General features: G+C 38.6%; 1 long non-coding RNA gene across 1 annotated transcript; it reads left to right on the top strand.

Moving 5' to 3' along the window:
• Positions 1-393: 393 nt before the first annotated feature.
• Positions 394-9,858, top strand: LOC118762255. Its single transcript, XR_004998009.1, has 3 exons — positions 394-477; positions 1,418-1,422; positions 9,848-9,858. It is a non-coding gene; the product is annotated as an uncharacterized LOC118762255 (long non-coding RNA).
• Positions 9,859-14,966: the final 5,108 nt, after the last annotated feature.

Below are 14,966 nucleotides of genomic sequence, written 5' to 3' on the forward strand. Positions count from 1 at the left end.
CTGTCTCTGATTTTAAGCCAGAAAACACTAACCATTGATAGATAAGGGTTTTATCAACATCGGCATTATTAGCTCTCTTTGCGTATTTGTCATTAAGAGGTTTTTCTTGCCATTTATCAGTAAGAATATCTAAGGGAACAGTTTTAGCACGGTTTTTTTTTTACACTTAGCTTTTTCTGTACTTGTTTCCAGTACGTCTAATTCTGGGATTTGTTGTATTTAGAATTCACTTAGATATTTCTTTGCCTGTTTTGTTACTAAGTATGACGTTTTCTTGTTTTCATTCTTTAAGACAGGTTTTAAAATTCAGTCCTCAGAGTTTTTCAGGCAGGTGTCTAGGCCAACTGGGGCAATCTTCATTGTTAATTCCAGTTGTAAAAGCACACGGCCAGCCTCCTTTCTTGGCAGGTAAAGCCGTTCTATATCTGCCCTAGGGTGGTGCATTCTATGCACTGTCAACAATATTCGTATTTTTCTGTCAAGATTACAGTAATTGACCCGTTAATGATATTGAAACTGTAAATCACAACCGATATGGCTAAAGTATTGATCGCTTCGATCCTGTTTCTTGCTTTCAACTCTGTCTTGAGTATTGCCCTTTAACTGCAATAATATTCTTTTCTGATCTTTTCCCTCAATATTGAATGCTTGATTCCATCACCTTCAAATGACCCTAGGTATCTGTAGCTCTCCGCTGGTTCTAGCTCCTTTATGACACCCTGTTGGTCAAGATTATTATTATTATCGGTGTTGTTGTTTAATACATTTGTATAGAGAAGGGTGTTTGAAACATATTAATGTAGATAAAGTAGATATTTACCTGATTCTTTTACTGTGGAGTTTGCAGGTAAAGTAGAAACATCCTACCTTTCTCTTTATATATAAAGTGGTTGTATAAAGTCAACATGACGTGACAGTCCCGTAGAGGGAATTACACCACCGCTATTGATTGGCTGAATTTTTTTCTCGTTACCTGAAAGGCCGGAACGTCGGCTCAGCTACGTCAGTAAATGAAAAGTCTGTTTTAGAACATTATCTTAATTTTTTTGTTGGATTAGAATTTTTTTTCAAAATTTTTTTATCAAATGCCTCTTTCGTTCAATCGCGGTCGTTGTCGTCTTCATCATCATCATCATCATCAATATCCCTTAACTGTTGCAGCTAGTCGTTGGGGTGCCACACTAGGCGCTTTTTTAGTCAGCCGTCGCCACTGATCTCCATTCTCTGTGACGCGTAGCAGGTTCGTTGTGTTCTGACCTGATAAATCCATAATAATGTCGATCCAGGATCTTTTTGGTCTTTGCTTCTCTTTCGACCTCCCTTAACTGTGCTTTGAAGAATGGTTTTGAGCAGGGAGATGTAGTTGAATACATAACAGTGCCAGGCAAACTACACAAAGATAAGGGAAAGACAGAAGAACAAGTAGAATTTAGGCCCAAAAGGAATATTGCGAAGCAGATATTTAACATTAGACGGCTCAATGCGAAACATTTGAAACGGCAATCTGACCTCTGGCACAACTTCATCGATTTCAAAACAGATCTTTGATCATGTTTAAGCTCGATGGGTTATGACAGGTGATGAAAAATTACAACTTCGACCACAAACCTCATCGAAATAATTCAAGCGTACAGTTCTCACCGGAGAATTCTTCGGGACAACAGTGGGTGTTCGACAAGGATGTTTCCTTTTTCTGGTGCTTTTCTCTCCTAATTTGTTTATGTATATTTACATTTATGCGTAAATATGCGTAGATACATACATAAATATATGTAAATTTGCATAGATAGAGGAATACTCACATAAGTAAATATACACATATATATAGGGAGAATAAGGCGGCGAGCTGGTAGAAATGTTTAGCGATATTTTGTCTGCCGTTACGTTCTGAGTTCAAATTCCGCCGAGGTCGACTTTGCCTTTCATCCTTTCGGGGTCGATAAATTAAGAACCAGTTACGCACTGGGGTCGATACAATCGACTTAATCCATTTGTCTGTCCTTGTTTGTCCCCTCTGTGTTTAGCCCCTTGTGGGTAGTAAAGAAATAGATATATAGGGAGAATTCATTAAAAAAAAAGCAAAAGACGAAGACAGGTGGTGTACAAAACAAACAGATGTATTAATTTAACACTCGGGAATTGAAAAAGTCTTTAACGTTTGAACCTACGCTCTTCCACAGAAAGGAACAGAGAAAGAAACAAGGAGAGAAAATAACGAATTGCATACATAAGTGAATTTTATACGCACACACACAATTCATAGATACATTTTAAGTTAAAGAAATGAACAACTATGAGTGCTGTATTTAGCAAACTAATAAATACCATAATGGTATTAAATCAAAATGATGTGCAATCGTGATCATGACGACGACGACGACGACGACGATGATTATTACTCTTTTACTTGTTTCAGTCATTTGACTGCGGCCATACTGGAGCACCGCCTTTAATCGAGCAACTCGACCCCGGGACTTATTCTTTCGTAAGCCCAGTACTTATTCTATCGGTCTCTTTTGCCGAACCGCTAAGTAACGGGGACATAAACACACCAGCATCGGTTGTCAGGCAATGCTAGGGGACAAACACAAACATACACGCACACATATATATACATATATACGACGGGCTTCTTTCAGTTTCCGTCTACCAAATCCACTCACAAGGCTTTGGTCGGCCCGAGGCTATAGTAGAAAACAGTTGCCCAAGGTGCCACGCAGTGGGACTGAACCCGGAACCATGTGGTTGGTAAACAAGCTACTTAGCACACAGCCACTCCTACGCCTATGATTACAGAAATAAAGAATATAATTACTTCTATTCTCGGCAGAAGGCCTTGAATATTTTTTGGGGGAAGGGGACCAGTCGATTATTTTGACCACAGTGCGTAACTAGTACTTATTTCGTCGACCCCGAAAGGATGAAAAGCAAAGGCAACGTCGGCGGAATTTGAACTCAGAACGTAAAGACGGACGAAATACCGCTAAGTATTTCGCACGGCGTGCTTACGCTTCTACCAGCTCACCACCTAGACATCTTTTCTTCTCTAGTCACAAGGCCTGAAATTTTTGGGAAGGGGGCCAGTCGATTAGACCGACCTCAGTACGCAACTGGTACTTAATTTATCGACCCCGAAAGGAATAAAGGCAAAGGCGACCTCGGTGGAATTTGAACTCAGAACATAAAGACAGACAAAATACCTATTTCTTTACTACTCACAAGGGGCTAAACACAGAGAGGACAAACAAACACAGAGAAACGGATTAAGTCGATTATATCAACTCCAGTGCGTAACTGGTACTTATTTAATCGACCCCGAAAGGATGAAAGACAGAGTCGACCTCGGCGGAACTTAAACTCAGAACGTAAAGACAGACGAAATACCACTAAGCATTTCACCCGGCGTGCTAATGATTCTGCCAGCTCGCCACCTTACATATAATAAGAATCATGATGATGATGATGCTAATAATAATAATTGTTTTGTTTCCGAAAGGAAATGTTGCTATCATAGGGCTAGTGATGAAGGTTTGATCTTAGAGAACTTGAAAAAATATCGCTTTACACATGTTAGCAACTGGAATGAATGGTAGTTGTGTTGAGTGTAGCGCTGGTTACTCTCATAGCGTTAGTGTTGTGTTGTTCTTACTGATGTTGTCGTTGTTAGTGACGATGACGGTAGATAGTAGGAATGTAGTTCTGTTAGGTACCTGTCAGAAAGTGAAGAAACGAAAAATAGAAAAAGTGCGCAGGAGTGGCTGTGTGCTAAGTAGCTTGCTTACCAACCACATGGCACCTTCGGCAAGTATCTTCTACTATCGCCTCGGGCCGACCGAAGCCTTGTGAGTGGATTTGGTAGACGGAAACTGAAAGAAGCCCGTCGTATATATGTATATATATGAGTAAATAAAAAGGGGTTTGTATGATTGTGTATAGAAGGATATATATTATTCAAAGGGATTCCAACTCTGTTTTTATGTTTTATTTATATTTTTTATATAATATTAATGTAGAATATAGAATGTATAGTAAAATGAAATGAAGTATTGATTGTCTTATTGAATAGATGAAATATTGAATATCAAATATTAAGGGACTAGTATACTTTCTTGCATTAAAGCAGTCTTCAAGTTCCCAGGTTGGGACAGGAGTGTGTCATATATATATATATATATATATATATATATATATATATAATATATATATATATATATATATATATGTATGTATGTGTGTGTATATATCTGTGTATCTGTGTTTGCCCCCCCCCCCCCCCAACATCACTTGACAACCGATGCTGGTGTGTTTACGTCGCCGTAACTTAGCGGTTCGGTAAAAAAGAGACTGATAGAAATAAGTAATAGGCTTACAAAGAATAAGTCCTGGTGGGGAAAGGTGGGGAAAGGGTAGATTTGCTCGACTAAAAAGTCGGTGCTCCAGCATGGCCGCTGTTTAAAAAAATGACTGAAGCAAGTAAAAAGAGAGTAAAAAAAAAAAAGCGTAAAAAAGAGAGTCGTCGACAAGGTAGGAGAGGAACCGAACAAAGTATTGAAACTTGCAAGTCTTAAAATTCTGCTACAACACAGACAGCAGTAACGGCTGCAGCAGCAGTAGCAACAGCAGCAGCAGTTGTTGTTGCAAGTGCAGCAAAATCCGAAGCAGCAGCAGCAGCAGGGTCAGCAGGGTCAGCAGTCATATTCCTTCACTCGCTCACTACTCCCGTTGGTGTTGCTACCGTACGGCTACTACAATGGGCGGCGGCGGTGATCGTTGCAGTCAGAATTGGCAGTACGATGTAGTAATGAAGTCTTTAAACTAGTCATTCAATCGGAAATTTAAACTATATCGATTTCTTTTGACTTGGACACAAGATAAAATTGCTCAAGTGGAGAGAGAGGGGAAAAAATAAAAAGTGGAATGGTCGGTTCAGTTGACTCACGTACAATACCGGGTGGGGGATGTTTTATTGACCCGGAAAACAAATGGTAGGTAAAAGAAAAGTCGATTTTGTGAGAGAATTTTTTGGGGAAAAATTTTGATTTCTCTCTTGACGAGGTCCTGCTGCTACTGGTGTTGCTGTTGGTGGTGGTGGAATGCATCAATAGAGTAAATAAAAATCATAAGGAGTTGATGATCAAGCCCCCCATGTCGTAGCTCATCTTGCTAGAAATAGCAACCAAATTTCCGATAAATCACACTTACCGTTCAAAAAGAAAATGACAAATCTCTCTCTATATAAAGCTGAAGTTCTCTGTGTATGGCAGGTTTGGTAGCCTTCAACTAACACTATCTCCTCCGAGACCCTGCGGCGCAAGTTGACCAAAATTGAGAGTATGATAGAAGGCTTGCTCTTCCTTCTGTAAAAGTAAAAAAATTCAAATCGGACCATGTTAACACCAAAAATTATTTACATCAAAAAGGTGCGTTTTTTTCTATGAAAATCCCTATTTTTTACGATTTTTGGACTTCTGTGTCGCCATTTTTCGGTGTATTTCAACCAGAAAAATGTTCACTTAAAGAGAATAACAAGCTACATAATGCAAAATTTTTACTTTTCAAAAATTCCAATTCTAAAGGGTCGAAACAAACCCGAGCAACGCCGGGCGATACTGCTAGTTTAGTAATAAATGTAGTCTGTGTTAGTCGTGGCCGGAGATGTCTTTGGTTATAAATCTGCTGGTTCACCTCGCGAGGATGTTTTTTGTTTGGTCGTTTGACCACAGAAAGGCAACATGGAGTAAAAACAGAATAAGGTAATAGGGAAAAGGAAACACAGGGGAGAAGAACAAATAGTCATTGAGGAGGTCACAAGATGTGTGATGAAAGGACTTTGACAAAATAAACAATAACTGATAGTAACAAAGCTGAAGTGAAGGTCGAACAGTGCGTGTGTTTACTGGCAAAATGACCGTCCCCAAATAGAAGGGGTTAGTGCTTTTTAGTTAAATTGAAAGTTGTTACATGTAAGTTGTTACATGCCTGGGGTAAGTTGATACACTGTAACAATTAGCCCCGACCATGAATTTCTGGGGATTACCTCGAACATGGCACTAGCAATGCATGGCAACCAGGACACACCTTCATGTATCGAAGGCAACTTCCAACACTTTTTAATGAGCCACAAACTACTTCAGTAACACCGCTTGTGCTTTAGTGGTTAAAGAAATAACTTTGTGGCAAAATTTCACTTTTTGGAGCAAACAAATCGTTTTTTGAGCCATACCTTTCCTGGTGACAGCCCACCAGTGCAATACACATGTGCAGTCATGACGCTATGGAGTTGGCCTTCACGAGGTAGAGACTCGAGTGCCACCTATTTCTTAAAGTTGAAGGCGTCGAGCTGGCAGAACCGTTAGCACGCCGGGTAAAATACTTAACAGTATTTCGCCCGTAGCTACGTTCTGAGTTCAAATTCCGCCGAGGTTGACTTTGCCTTTCATCCTTTCGGGGGTCAACAAATTAAGTACCAGTTACGCACTGGGGTCGATATAATCGACTTAATCTGTTTGTCTGTCCTTGTTTGTCCCCTCTGGGTGTTAGCCCCTTGTGGGTAGTAAAGAAATAGGTATTCCGTCTGTCGTTACGTTCTGAGTTCAAATTTCGCCGAGGTCGACTTTGCCTTTAATCCTTTCGGGGTCAATGAAATAAGTACCAGTTAAACACTACGGTCGATTTAGTCAATTAATCCCTTCCCCTAAAATTTCAGGCCTTGTGCCTATAGTAAAAAAGAAAATAATAATATTTCTTGAAGTTGGAAACGATGGGCTTGCAACAACTTACCCGTGTAACAACTAGACCCGGCCTCCCCTTCTATTGTCGCTGTTATTACAACAAATGTAGCTGCTAGCAACTTAAATACTTATAACTACAATTGCTACGTTTTGCTATTCTAATTCTTCATTCTCTCTTCTTTCAAACTATTTAACTCTAACAAAGAAAGCGCAACACCTACTCTCCAATTAAGAAAGCTCAGCCAATTACCGTTTCTGCAGTCATCAAAACACCTAACGTGACAAAACAAACGTTGTTACTGATTTTATATGCCTCGAAGGAAAAATTATATTATCACAGGTGACTTCAATGCAGAAGCCCACATCTGGTGCTTTCGCAGACAAAAACTGCAGAAGACAAAAATCATTATTGCAATCATGCCGCTTCGGAACTGTAATCAACAAGCTTCTCGCCCTCGATCATCTCTCACACTTCAAATAACCAACACGACTACACTTTCATGTTAAAATACTACTCGTATTCATTACTTCAGATCCATCTTCCTACTTCCTTTTTTTTTTTTTTAGTTCTTTCAGCCATTAAGTACCATGACTGCGGCCATGCTGGAGCACTGCCTTCAAGAATTTTAGCCGAAATAAATCGACCTCAGGGCTTGTCCTATCGAACCCTTTTGCCGGACCGCTAATTTACGGGGATGTCGACCCTGGTTGTCAAGCGGTGGAGGACAAACACAAAGACACATTATATATATATATATATATATATACCGGAGTAAACACATAAATGTGAAACAAGGTGGAAAAAGAGTACTCAAATACCAGTGGTAGAGTAATATGCTTTATTTTAAGCAGCAGAAAATTCAACAAAATCTGTTACTCTGAGTTTCTCGTTGCCGTTCATCAGACAGTTTTTGCTAGAATCTAGCAAAAACTGTCTGATGAACGGCAACGAGAAACTCAGAGTACAGATTTTGTTGAATTTTCTGCTGCTTAAAATAAAGTATATATATATATATATATATATATATAAAGTTAATCCAAACATGAAAACAAAGAGAAAACACAACAGCGCGAGGACGTGGAACAAGTATAGTGTTATTGGACGCTCAGGAAAGGAAAGAAAGAAGGAGGATTTAACGTTTCGTCAGAAACATAGGAAAGGGGAAGATCCAAGGAAGGGAAGACGGAGGAAAAAAAATCGCCAACAATACACACGCGGTCACAATTGTTTATATATATATATATATACATACTCACACACGACGAACTACTTTCAGTTTCCGTCGATCAAATCCACTCACAAGGCCTTCGTCGAGGGGAGAAGAAAATTGTCCAATGTGGGACGCAGTGGGATCGAACTCGGAACCATGTAGTTGGAAAGCAAATTCCTTACCACACAGCCACGCTTGCGCTTATGTTCATATACTTAAACTAGACAAATAAGGTAACCAGATAACAAGAAAGTTTTATACGGTAGTTGATCTGCAAGAAGAAGCAACTAAATCGCTCTCGCATCACACTCACTTTAATACCCAACAAACCAAAGAAAACAAAGAAAACTTTTCTGTAACGATGGCCTTAGTGCTTATGCTATCGAACCCTTTTGCCGGACCGCTAATTTACGGGGACGTCGACCCCGGTTGTCAAGCGGTGGAGGACAAACACACACACACACATATATATTTAATTTGCTTTGCGGGAAGGACTGTTTCAACGAAGTCGCGTATTGTCCTTGCCTTCGAAAACGCGGAGTAGATGAAACAGGGACAACTGAAGAAGGGGAATATTCTTTTTGCTGCATGTCTCGTTTCTCTGTTTGTTTTTTTGTTGTTGTTCGAAAAAATGTTCGTTTTCTATGTTCTTGGTTTTATGTTTTCGATTCTCATTGTGTTCAACGTTTCTTTTGTCCTGTACCCCTATATGCATGTATATATACGTATATATGTAGGTATGTACATATATGTATGTATATATGCATATATTTATATATTATTTATATTATTATTATATGATCGAACGCTACGCATCCTTTTCCAAGTAAGTATATATATATATATATATATATATATATATATATATATATATATATATATATATAATACATACACACACACGCACTCACTCATACACGACGAACTTCTTTCAGTTTCCGTCTATCTGTACAGCAAGGAAAATTACTTCTGTGTTAGCCACATAATATAACGTCTGCTGAAGATTTATGCTTGCAGAATAAAGATCGAAAGCCTCCGGTTGACAAGAGATCAGAAATAGAATTAAGCTGACCACAAGAATATAATAATGTAAAACGTCCTCGAGTCATGTCGAACATAAACACCTGCATCATGTAAGATATATCACGCATAGGTGGCGAGCTGGAGGAATCGTTAGCACGCCGGGCGAAATGCTTAGCGGGATTTCGTCTGCGTTACGTTGTGAGTTCAAATTCCACCGAGGTCGACTTTGCTTTTCATCCTTTCGGGGTCGATAAATTAAGTACCAGTTACGCACTGGGATCGATGTAATCGACTTAATCCGTTTGTCTGTCCTTGTTTGTCCTCTCTGTGTTTAGCCCCTTTATGGATAGTAAAGAAATAGGTATTTCGTCTGTCTTTACGTACTGAGTTCAAATTCTTCCGAGGTCGATAAATTAAGTACTAGTTGCATATTGGGGTCGATCTAATCGACTGCCCCCCTCCCGCAAAATTTTGGGCCTTGTACTTAGAATAGAAAAGAATTAGTCGTTCGTAAGAGTTGTGTATGCAAGAAAAAGAGCAATTACTAAATTTTTAAAAGGCGTTAATTCTGCCGCACCTTTTTTATAAGAAAAAAAACGGACTAGTCCACATAAAACTCATACATGCCATGTGACTGGCGGTTTTTAATTATTTAGACAGATATATAGCATTTGTTATATATTGATTAAGTGTTCAATACACGACAGCCAGAACTAAATTTATTTGAGACCTTGTACCTAATAAAAGAAATCAGGACTAAATTTATTTTAATTCACTTCACAAAAAGACTGTACGTACTATATGTCTAATCAAAATCACGGTATGCGAAAACGAAAATGAACAGTATAGGATTTTTTATTAGAAAGACATGTTCAAATGTAGCGTAAAATGAAAAACAAAATGAACCAATACAGAAATGTTCAAAATATCTGTCCAATCACAGCAAGAAGAATACTACAAAGATTTAGAAAAAACAGTGAAAAGATAATATTTTTTCGTTGTTAAAAATTAGTTACGAGTCATTTTGGAACACTGAAGAGTTACCCCCAATAAAAATATTAAAAGTGAATGCAATGATAGGAAAGAATGTGTCTGCCGATAACAGCGACGAAGAGAGTTCGGCGGAATTATGACGTAAGCACGTGCTAAGAACCCCCCATAACTTTTTTTTCTGTTTTTGCGAATTTCTACAAATTTTTTTTTAGATTCTGTCTTCTCCATAATGGAATTAATACTGTTATAAGGCGGCGAGCTGGCAGAAACGTTAACACGCCGAGCGAAATGCTTTGCGGTATTTCGTCTGCCGTTACGTTCTGAGTTCAAATTCCGCCGAGGTCGACTTTGCCTTTCATCCTTTCGGGGTCGATAAATTAAGGACCAGTTACGCACTGGGGTCGATATAATCGACTTAATCCGTTCGTCTGTCCTTGTTTGTCCCCTCTGTGTTTACCTCCTTGTGGGTAGTAAAGAAAAAGGAATTAATACTATTACGCAATAAATAAATAAATAAATAAAAATCTTAAACTCTGAGAGTGCGCAGATGACCAAATTGCGCAATCTCAGATAATTTGGTCATTGGAAGGGTGACCTCTAGTGACAAGTTTGCAATCAAATTGAAATTTGGATTGAACACCTCGGGAGCAAGTTTTGGAGTTTTACTACTTTTCGATATTACATTCGGTATGTCTTCACCGAGAGTGAAATTACTTCGGAAACTGCAAAGATATTGTTTTTGTGACTCAGCTATAACAATCTCTCCAGACTTTTATATACCCATGGAACAGTGAATCCAGGTAAAAAAAAAAGAAAAAAAAGTAGCAGGTGAAAATGTCAAAGGGGTTTTGTCCTAGCTGGGATAGTTGTCGGGATTCTATAAATTGTGACTTTTTTCCTAGGCAAAATGGCGGAGATAAAGAATACGTACACCACCCGTTTTCGGTGTAACAGAAACCCTAACCGTAAACACCAGTTGTGCGTATTCTTTACTTTCGCCGCCAAAATTCTGACTTGTTTTCCCGTGACTTTGTTACCGGTCAGCGGAACAGTGAACCACACGTCTCATTTTGTAGATCCTGTGTCTGGTGTGTGTGTGCGAACAACGTGTAATCATCATGCTGGGCACGAATCAAACGGAGACTTAAGAACATATGTGGTTCTAATGGAGATATACACTGGTCGCGTATGGATGAGGCCATCTACAGATGACATGAAATGTTAAAATGCTTGGGAAAACTACAAGACATTTATAAAACACACAGCAGAAATTTATTCGAAAATATTTTAAAGGTATGTTACAGATAATTTATTTTGTTGACATAATTTTCGGCATTCTTTCGATATAACTCGACAAAATCAAAAAACACTTCACCGGGTATTTCTGTGGAAGCAAATGACAGTTCGATTCTGTTTTCTGCTTGGAAATTTGCGGATTTTACATACACACATGAAACAGGTAAGAACAAATATGCAAGGCTTTTTTTTTTCTTCAAGTTTAAAAAGAAATCTTTATTATGATCAAAATTACAAGACAAACAAGTTATATGAGTTCGAATGATCATTATACTCTTTACTCTTTTACTTGTTTCAGTCATTTGACTGCGGCCATGCTGGAGCACCGCCTTTAGTCGAGCAAATCGACCCCGGGACTTATTCTTTGTAAGCCCAGTACTTATTCTATCGGTCTCTTTTGCCGAACCGCTAAGTGACGGGGACGTAAACACACCAGCATCGGTTGTCAAGCAATGCTAGGGGGACAAACACAGACACACAAACACACACATACATATATATATATATATACATATATACGACAGGCTTCTTTCAGTTTCCGTCTACCAAATCCACTCACAAGGCATTGGTCGGCCCGGGGCTATAGTAGAAGACACTTGCCCAAGATGCCACGCAGTGGGACTGAACCCGGAACCACACAGCCACTCCTGCGCCTATGTTAAAAATTTACTTAAAATATTTTATATAATGATTAATTTTCCTTCAACTAGAACTTTTTTTTTTTAAAGTGAAATGTCTCGACCTTGTCGAGCTATATCGAAGGAATGCCTAATGTTCTGTTAATCAATGATTTTTCTCTTACACAAATACATATGGTTCTGCGCTGGTCAAATGATTTCCTCTTACGCTGCGCGCATGCGCGATTGTTTTTAACGTTTTCAGTTTTGATTTTTGAAGTATTTAAAAAATTATTTGGAAATTATAAAGAAAAACGAATGGTAGATTCGGACTCTGGGTACTATTTAAGAAGAGTGGTCCCGGTGCGCGCACTCGCGTATCCGCGCTAGCCAGTCGATCCTTACTTTGTGCTTTTATATTTTATTTACTTTGTTTAGAAAAATTATTTACTTTGTGTAAAAAAATATTTTGTGTTTTATTTACTTTGCTTGGTAGTCGTTGTAGGATCGACTAGTCACGACTAGCTAGCGCAGATGCGCGAGTGCACGCACCGGGTCCATTCTTCTTAAATAGTACCAAAATTTCATGCACAAATATCCATTTTACTAAAAGCTATGAGGAAACAAAATCGAGAAGTGTGAATTATCCAGAACGTCTCTTCCAGAAAGTTTTTTTTACCACAAATTCCTATATAACCGTAATCTACACTGTCTGAAAAGTATTAGTCGAAAATCTAAGCAGTTTCGGAGGGACTCTTTTCTGTAGTTATACTCTAAATTTAGTAAGCGAGTTAGTATTTTTAAACGCATAAAAGATATAAAGGAAAAATATACATAACATATTTTTTTTTTCAAATTGAGAACCAAATGTGTAAATATAATTTAGCAATTAGCAGAAAACCAGCCAGAAGGGCGGTCTTTCTGTTAGTACTAGTAACGACACAATGCCCGTAGAAAAACATTAAAAACATACAGGGTCTTACATTCTACACCGAATTTACAAACACTGTACTCATTGAAGCACATAAATCATTTAGTATGATTGACACACTTTGACCATAATAGAGATATTTACTCAAGCCAATAGAAGCGACTTACAAAGCTGCTCAGTCTGCTAATGTAAGCAGCTAAATTCTCTTCAAAGTTCCTTGCCGTGTTAAAGGGGGGTGAATTTACTGATTAACTTGACACGAAATTAAAAAAAATATGTCGGAAAGTAATGATTAAATGCCTAACAACTTTTTTATCGGCACAAAATAACGGTTAAAGAATCACGTACCCTTTTCCGAAATAATTTCAAATTTTGACACAGGGTAAGTTATTTCAGGCAAAGGGATAAGTCTACTACATTGATCGGCGGAGGTAAAGAATACGTCCACCACCTGTTTTCGGCGTAACAAAAACCCGAATCCTTACCCTAAACCCCGAGTGTACGTATTCTTTACTTTCGCTCGTTGATCCCAGTGCTCAACTGGTTCTTATTTTATCGCTCCCGAAAGGGATGAAAGGCAAAAATCGACCTCAGTAGAATTTGAACCCCGAACGTAGAGACGGACAAAATGCCGTTAAGCATGTTGCTTGATGCGCTAATGATTCCTATTTCCTTATTGCCCGTATGGGGCTAAACATAGAGGGGACAAACAAGGACATTAATTCGATTACATCGACCCCGAAAGGATGAAAGGCAAAGTCGACCTCGGCGGAATTTGAACTCAGAACGTAACGGCAGACGAAATACCTATTTCTTTACTGCCCACAAGGGGTTACACACAGAGGGGACAAACAAGGACAGACAATAGATTAAGTCGATTATATCAACTCCAGTGCGTAACTGGTATTTATTTAATCGACCCCGAAAAGATAAAAGGCAAAGTCAACCTCGGCGGAATTTGAACTCAGAACGTAACGGCAGACGAAATACCGCAAAGCATTTCGCCCGGCGTGTTAACGTTTCTGCCAGCTCGACGCCTTTGTCAAAGCCATAATCACGCAACTACAATCTAACAGCGCTGTTCAGTTAAACGTCACTTGCGTGCACCAATTTCAGAACTCAAAACATCTATAATGGAGAAAGCTGCTTATTATTTCGTTGGAATTATATAACTTTTACTAAAAGAAAGCACTTATTAATGTCTTCGCAGTCTTCAAAACTTCTATAATTTTAAATTTTACTATATTTTTTTTATGAAAATGTGGTTTTCGAATTTCATTACTGAGGATTTCAACTACAGGCTGAACAATACAATTGGATTCACCGTGACATGCATTTTAATACACCTCACAGTTGTATACTTTTTCTTCTACGGTTTCCTAGCAACTCCCCCCTACACCTTTGCCTACCGCCTTTCTCTATTCTTATGATCTTTCTCACTCTTATCAGCATCATTTTTTGTTTTTAACAACTTTCTCCATTCGGTCTTCATTTGAGAAAAAATTTCACACTACATCTATTTATCGTATCAAAATTACATAGAAATTTTATATTTCAGGTTCCATTCGGTTATGCAAAAATATGTATAGAACAATATACATACTGCGCTAAACGTTAGAATTTTTCAGTTCAACATATAATTTTCTTCTTTCCCTGCACACTCTTTCACTTCTATTTTCTCTCCTAAGGAAAATCCCTCGCTCCTCCTCCTCCTCTTTTGTCACTTGCGCCCCCTTTCCCCCCCTCTCTCTCTCGCCTTTATTCAATTGTATGGTTTTTAAAGTTTATCAATAATAAAACGGGCAAATATATGTACATCCAAAACAGTAAAGCCGAGGAAATTTTGGGGTTGGCCAAAAGGTCGGGTTTTTTTTTTCAGCGAAAATAAAACAAGTTTTATACACAAAGTGATTTATTCGATCAAGGCTATAATCATCGCTTCGTTCCAGCAGCTTCTCTCTTGTGAGCAGAGCCATTATTCCTTGTTCAAAGAAGTTCCTGTTCTTACTGACGAATACTCTTCACTGTGAGCTTTATCATCCTCTTCAGAACTGCAGATCTGTCTGTTCAATTAATTTCGAAGAGAGCAAAACGGGTGGAAATCTGAAGGCACGAAGTTTGATGAATATGAAGGATGCGGCAAAACTTCTCAGCCGACTCCAGT

The sequence above is a fragment of the Octopus sinensis genome, linkage group LG2 (assembly GCF_006345805.1).
Source record: "Octopus sinensis linkage group LG2, ASM634580v1, whole genome shotgun sequence".
Lineage (NCBI taxonomy): Eukaryota > Metazoa > Mollusca > Cephalopoda > Octopoda > Octopodidae > Octopus > Octopus sinensis.